Source organism: Echinops telfairi, unplaced genomic scaffold (assembly GCF_000313985.2).
Source record: "Echinops telfairi isolate 266 unplaced genomic scaffold, ASM31398v2 ScPeMD7_41;HRSCAF=154, whole genome shotgun sequence".
NCBI classification, from domain to species: Eukaryota; Metazoa; Chordata; class Mammalia; order Afrosoricida; family Tenrecidae; genus Echinops; species Echinops telfairi.
Window position 1 is genome coordinate 2,967,420 of NW_022103939.1, and position 7,912 is coordinate 2,975,331.

Here is a 7,912-nt window from a genome sequence, read left to right on the forward strand (position 1 = left end):
CTAATGCTCTGCTAGTCTTTAAATGTTCTCTTTACTGTTAGCATAGTACACGTAGGGGAATTAGTGTTCATTTATTTTGTTTGGCAATGTGTGGGCATTTGTAAACTGAAAAATTATTTCTTAAATTTTGGGTATTATCAATGATCATCCTGTTCAATATTGACTATCTATCTATCTGAGAAAATGTTGAAGCTTCTCAACTTTCCTTTCTAGCTAGATTGCTTGATGATTTTCAATTTCATTTCTTTGCATGAATTTTGGTACATCTTGTAGTTTGCTAATTACATATGCATTTGTCACTGATCTCAATTTTATTGTGACTAGTTTAATTTCAATTGTAATTTTCTTTGGTAATAATGAATATTTAAAATAACTATCTTTATTTTACCTATCAATTCTACCATATCTTTTCATTTCTTTTATTGTTGTTTTGCTTCCTTTAATATTTTGAGGATCTTAAGCATGTTATTTCAAAATACATTTTAACTCGGTTTATTTTTCTCCTTTTCTTACAGGAAAATACTCTTATTTCTAAAATTGTAACTATTTTCTATTGGTATTGTTGTTTTCTTTGAATTTTATTTTAACCTCAACTTCTTATTTATTTGATAGTTTTGTTCAGACCTCATGATTACATGTGGTGATTGGCTCGTCCTCATTTCCTGATGTTTTCCATTTGCATTAGGTCTTTTATAACAATGCAGGAATCTTCTTTTCAAAGGAAACTGAGTACAGTTGCATAATACTTTTGATTCAGCTACTCCATTTCCTTGATTTTTAAACCAGTAGGAGGAAACTTCAACTGTGATAATAGTGATTTCCACCATCCATTGGAGTAAAATGTCTACATGTCTTTAACAGATTTTCTTAGACTGATCCCACGTCGAACACAGAGCACTACCAAAGTGTCTCTGGGCTCAGAGCATGTGCTTATGTGCTTTTGTGTTATATCTCATCATATGAATCATCTCTATTTCTACTAATGTATCTACGTAAATAGCACAATAATGTATTTTATGCTTTTTATGTTTTATCTGTTATTGCTACATATCTGTTTAGAATTGAGATTTACATTTTAGTTAGGTCACTACAACATAGTAAATAAATTATCCATTAAAACTGAGGTATAATTTTAGAATTATAGCCAATTATAACATGTTCATGAAAAACATTTTTGTTGAGAATCATTTGATCATATTCTCTTTTTAATATACAAAATGAATCTACTAATTTACACTAGAGATAATGGCAGGTATTAACAGGAATCTTTGTCATGAAGAATTTAATAATGTATCTCAAATCTGAAGTTTTAGAACAGCTTTGGGATCAGACTCATGTAAACCATAAATGTAAAGATTTAAAAGAAATGGGAAAAAAAAGAAAGAAGAAGAAGAAAATTTTAAAATGCCAGTTGAAGTTCAGATACAGAATTTATAGATTTTTAGAAGATAGAGCTAGGACAAAATCTCTACATATTTAGGTGTTGTTAGATGAGGTTTATTTGGTCATCTTATTTAACTGATGTTAATACATTCATAATATTAATAAGACTAATAGTAAGAAATTCATACCAAGATCCTTAATAGAATAAAAATCTAGTTGTTTACTGATAAATTTGAAAGAATGGGTTATTGAGAACTTTTTGAACTGGCATATTACCTACTTATCAGTATCAAACTCTACTTCTCCTAAACACCAGACTATATGCCATCTTTTTTGTTAAAAAATGCTTTATGTTTGGTGACATCTGTTTTATATTGCATTAAAAAGTAACTGCTTTAGAGAATTTAGAAGAAATCAGACTTTAGAAGATCGTAGTAATATAATGAGAAGAATAGTTTCCAGTAGCTCCATCCCCTACTCATGGACATGGTGGACGGAAAAGACCAGGCCATTACGGTTTGGGAGACGGAGATACTCATCTAACGTGCGTGTTTAATGGAATCCATAATTGACTAATCAGGGTCTTCAGGTACTTACTGAGATGAGGAAGACTGGATTTACACTTCAAACTCAAAAGGAGTGAGCCAGGTGAAGACGCCCAAATCCCCACTGTTAGACACACAGTTGATGTCAGGCTTCCACGCTGATCCCTTTTTAGTGGAACAGAGTCCTCTTGGAATGACAGTCCAGGTGTTTACACCCAGAAGGAATAAAAAGCCCACAGGTAAACCCTTAAATGACATTGCATTCAATGACAGTAAACTGAATTCCCATAATACAGATGAATTATCTATTTGTGGAGAAAACCCTGAGGCCTCATTTATTTTAATAAGCTTAGTTGATTGCTCTCTCACTTCCATTTTCAGTATATCTTGTATTTCAAGCTTTTCAACAATTGCCAAATGCAATTTCTCTGTCATTATATTTGTGATTCTATTGTAATTTCAAATGCTTGAAGAAGCTGTTTGTTTTACTTTTAAATAAAGAGATGGTATTGATCTGAAAAGATAAGAAAAGCTGCCTATTTAAAATGAATAATTAAAAGCCAAAATAAAAAAAAATAAAATGAATCATATTGACATGTTCAATGTAAAATGTAAATGTTCATTTTTTTCTTATTCCTGATCATAACCAAGAATATTCTTTATTAGCCATTCCCATCTCTCTTTTTTTAGTGTTCTCTCCATAGAAAAATGGTAAGAATGGATGATAAAATTTTCCATGAATTTTTAAGACCCTGTGTGTGTTTCTGCATCCACAAGTATGTGTGTGTACATTGTTAGGTGCTGTCCAGTCAGTTCTGATTCATAGGCACTCTATGTAAACAGAATGAAACACTGTCCAGTCCTGCACCACCCTTAAAATGATCATGCTTGAGTCCATTGTTGAGCCACTGTATCAATACATCTTGTTATGCATCTTCTTCTTTTTCGCTTCTCCTCTCCTTTACCAAGAATTATATCTTATTCCAGCGACTTATATCTCCTGATAACATGTCCAAAGTGCATGAGAGATGGTCTCACCATTTTTGCTTCTAAGGAACATTCTACATATGTTTCTGCCTGGATAGAGTTGTATGTTCTTTTGACTGTCTATGCTAGTTTCAATCTTCTTTACCAACAACATAATTCAAGTGCATCATATACATACATAAAAGGGCTACAAAAGGTTCAAGGAAATATGGAATTGAAAGTTAATTGAACTTTTGTTTTGTAATTGAACATTTCTACAAACTTTGTAAACCACTTTGTAAATATCCTCTTACCACGGTCAATTCTAGCTCATAGTGGCCCAAACAGACATAATAGAACTGCTCCATAGGATTTCTGAAGCTATGAAGCTATAGGACTTCCAAGACTATGAATCTTTATGCAAACAACATTGTCACAACTTTCTCCAGTGAATCTATTGGATGGGTTTGAACCACTGAACTTTTGCTTAACAATTAAGCACTTAATCATAGTGCCAACAAGAGTCCTGTTTGAAAGTTAGTGTGCCAAATACTAAAAATGTCACCTGGATGACTAAGGTGTGCCTCATCCAAGTCACAATATCTTTAATTACCTCATATGTATGCAAAGCCTGAACAACGAAAAGGAAACAGAGGAATTTGTGCATTTTTTATGTCGACAAAGAAAGTGAGTATCTTATGAATTGCCAGAAGAATGAATAAATTTGTCTTGGAGGAAGTACAGTCAGAATGTTCCTTAAAAGCAAGGAAAGTGATGCTTTCTCTCCCTTCACTCTGAATATATTATCAGAAGGGACCATTCTTTGGGTTAAGACATCATGCATTGATAAAGGACAAGATAAGTGAAAAAGAGGAAGGTCCTCAATTAATTGGATTGACATCGTGGTTATAACAATGGGCTCAAGTATATTTACTATGGGAAGTATGCTACAAGACAAATCAATATTCTGTCCGTTACACATACATGCACACAGTTGCAGTTGTTAGGTACTGTCTAGTCAGTTCTAACTCATATGTGCAATATGTACAACTCTGAGTACAACACTTCCTAATCCTATAGCATTCTCACAATTGTTATATTTGAACCCCTTGCTGCAGTCAGTCATTGTGCTGATCCATCTCTTCAAGGATGGTTGTCTTCTTTTTTTACAAGTTCTACCAAATATGATGTCCTTTTTCAGGTACTCATCTCTCTTGCTAACATGTCCAAAACATGTGAAATGAAGTCCCACCATTCTATCTTCTAAGGAACATTTTGTATATAATCTTTCCAAAACATATTTTTTTTGTTCCATGATAGTGTCAATATTCTTCAGCAACACCCTAATTCAAGTGTATTTCTTACATATTCTCCAGCCTTCGTTAGTCATTGTTCAGCTTTCCCAGGCTTAGGTGGAGATTCAAAATATCATGACTTGGGTCAGACACACCTTAGTTCCCAAAGTGACATTTTTGCTCTTTAGCGCTTTAAATAGGTCTTGTGGAGAATATTTGCACAATACAATAATACATCATTTGGTGGCTTGAATGGTGCCTCCATGAGTGCTGATTGTGGATCCAAGTAACAGCAAATCATTGACAATGTCATTTTTTCTCCATTATCTCTCCATTCAGTTGCAAAGATTTTGTTTTCCTTTATATTAAATTGAAACGTAAAATGAAGATTCACCTTGGATCTGAAGTGTTGTTAAGTGTTAGTAAGTGTTGCAAGCCCTCTTCACATTGATCAAGCCAAGGTGTGTCATCTGCATATCACAAAGTATAATCGAACTTTCCTGTTATCTTGAGAGCATTTTTTAATGTAACTAAATTTCTCTGATTATTTACAAAACATAAAAAAGTGAGGAAGTATGGTGAAAGGATTCACACTTTTCCTGATTTTAAGTCATATAATATACCCTTTTTCTGTTAGAATAACTGCCTTCTGGTTTGTGTACAGGTTCCTCTTTAGCACAATGAAGCACTCTGGGATTTCCATTTTTCTATGTAATCGATAGTTTGTTATCTTCCACATAATTCAATTCTGTTACATAGTCAATAAAACACGAATAAAAATATTTGTATTGTTCTCTGATTTCAGACAAAACTCATCTGTTTTAAGCAGTGATATCACCTCATTTTGTCACCTTTGTTTATGATCTGGTTTCAAACACTGGCAACTTCCTGCTGCTGCACTGCTGCAATCATTTTGGAATTTTCAGCAAAATGTGCCTTGCATGTCTTATTAATGATACTGTTTGGTAATTTCTACTTAGTGTTATATTACCTTTCTTAAGCACATATATTTCTTAAGATATGTGGATAAGTTTCAATCAGTTGGTCAGGTTGCTATTTTCCAAATTTCTTGGTATGTTGAAACATTTTATACATGTATACCGTGTTTTGAAACATTGTAGTTGGGATGTTATCAATTCTTGGAGCTTTGTTTTTGCTAGCTCTTTCAATGCAGCTTGAATTTTTTTCTTCAGTATACCATTGATTCTTGATCATGTGCTTGAAAAAATTTGTGTATGTGTGTGCAGTGATTTTTTTGTATTTTCTTCATCTTTTTTTGCTGTTGTTTGGTACTTTCAATATCATTTATGATCTTCCCCATAGAATTCAATATAACAACTGGAGGCTTAAAATTTTCTTCAGTCCTTATAGCTTGAGATATATGGAGTGTGATCTTACATTTTTGGTTAAAAACAGAGAATGCCAGGAAGATATTTATTTGTGTTTTATTGACTATACAAGGCAATAGACTATGTGGATCATAATAAACTATGGATGTCCTTGAGAAAAATGGGAATTGCATAACACTTAGTGTGTTCTTGCAGAACCTGTACAATGATCAGGAAGCAGTTGTGTGAACAACTGAACAACAGAACAAGGGAATAATGTATGTTTTAAAATCAGCTCAGGTGTGAGTCAGGGTTGCTTCCTCTCATTGTAGTTATTCAACATGTATGTTGAGAAAATCATCAGATAAACTGAGTATGTGAAGAAACTGTGGCACCAGGATTGGAGGAAGGATTATTAACAATAAGTAATATGCAGAAGACACAACATGGTTTGCTGAAAGTGAGAAAGACTTGAAATACTTCCTGATGTAGATCAACTATTGCCACCTTAATTGTGGATTAGAACTCAAAAGAAAGAAAACAAAAATCAATAAGTAACATCATGATACATGGAAAAAAATTGAAATTGTCAAGGACTTCATCTTTCTTGAATACACAATCAATGCTCATGGAAACAACAGTCGAGAGATCAAATCAAGCATTGTGTTGGGTAATTCTGTTGCACAAGACTTCTTTAATGTATTGGAAAGCAAAAATATTACTTTGATGAATAAAGTGGGTCTGATATAAGCCACATATTTTCAATTGCTTCTTATGTATGTGAAAGTTGGACATTGAGTACAGAAAATGGGAGGAGAATCAATGCATCAATTCATTTGAATTATGGTGCTGGTGAAAAATATTTAACGTACTATGAACTGCCATAAGAATCAACAAACCTGTCTTGAAGATGCACAGCCAACGCTCCTTAGGAACAATGATGGTGAGACCTCATCTCCTGACATGTCAGGAGAGACCAGTCCCTGGAAAAGGGAAAAATGCTTAATAAACAAGCAGGGCAGTGAAAAAGGAGGACCCTTGATAAGATATATGGACACAGTGTATGTAACAATGGGCTCAAACCATAAGAATAATGATGGTGAAGAACCAGAGTGTCTCATTCTGCTGCACAAAGGGTGGTTAAGATTCAGAACCAATCTGATGACACCTACTAACCTAAGTGGAATTTCTATTTCCAGTTGTTTTAAGTATCACCATAACATTGTGCAAAGGGATTGTACATATTGACAGACCCACCAGCAATGGATGGCAGCTTCTAGCTCTTCACAAGCTACAGCAGATGTTGTTGTATGTTCTTACTTATTTATTCTTCAAAAGGGTAGTCATTGTCAGTGCAAGTTGGTATTGCACTGTTTCGACTTGCATTTCCATAGCTAATGATCATGAGCATTTTTTCACGTGCTTCTTGGCCATTTGTCATTTTGGGTGAATTATCTGTTCATGTCTTTTGCCAATTGCTTAGTTGGAGTATTTTGGGGTTTTTTCTTGTGAAATATAGCACTTTTCTGTAGATCTAGAAATAAGTCCCATTTCCATTGTTTCATAGCTAAATCTATTTCCAAGTTATTGGACTCTCTATTCACTCTTTTGATGAATTTTTTGATGCATGTAAACATGTGCCTTATTTTCAGTAAGACCCAATTATCTATTTTGTCTTCTGTGTGTGCTTCCTTAGTATGTGAGTTGCAATAATCTATGCCTTATAATAAATAGATACCCTGTTTACCCTATTCTCATCGATGAATTTTATAGCTCTGAGATTTACATTTATGTCTTTGTCCCATCTTGAGTTCTTTTTAGTACATGTCATGAATATTCTTCTGCACATGGATATGTAGTTTAGCCAGCACCATTTGTTGAAAAACGTTCCTCTTTCCTATTTAATTTCTGTTTCCCTTTGTGAAACATGTCTCCTGTAGTTGGATGAATTTATTTCTTGATTTTCTACTCTGTTCCCCTTAGTCTATGAATCTTTTTGCCCATTCCAGGCTGTTTGGATTGCTATGGCTGTCTTTTGCTTCTCTGGTTTCAATTACTCCTGAGTATGGCTGAGGTCTACTAGTAGTAGTCTAAACCTACTACTAACGTAGATTTTGAGAGCAGATATTGCTAGGCCACCTACTTTATTCTTCACTTTAAGGAGTTATTTTCTTGCCCTATGTCTCATCTCTCCATTTGAAGTTAATAATCAGTTTTTCCATTTCTTTAAAAAAATGTAGTGAAGAGAGCTAATGGTACCCGGCTATCAAAAGATATAGCACCTGGGCTCTTAAAGGCTTGAAGGTAAACAAGCTGCCATCCAGCTAAGAAGCATCGAAGCCCACATGGAAGAAGCACACCAGCCTGACTGACCATGAAGCACAGAAGGGACCAG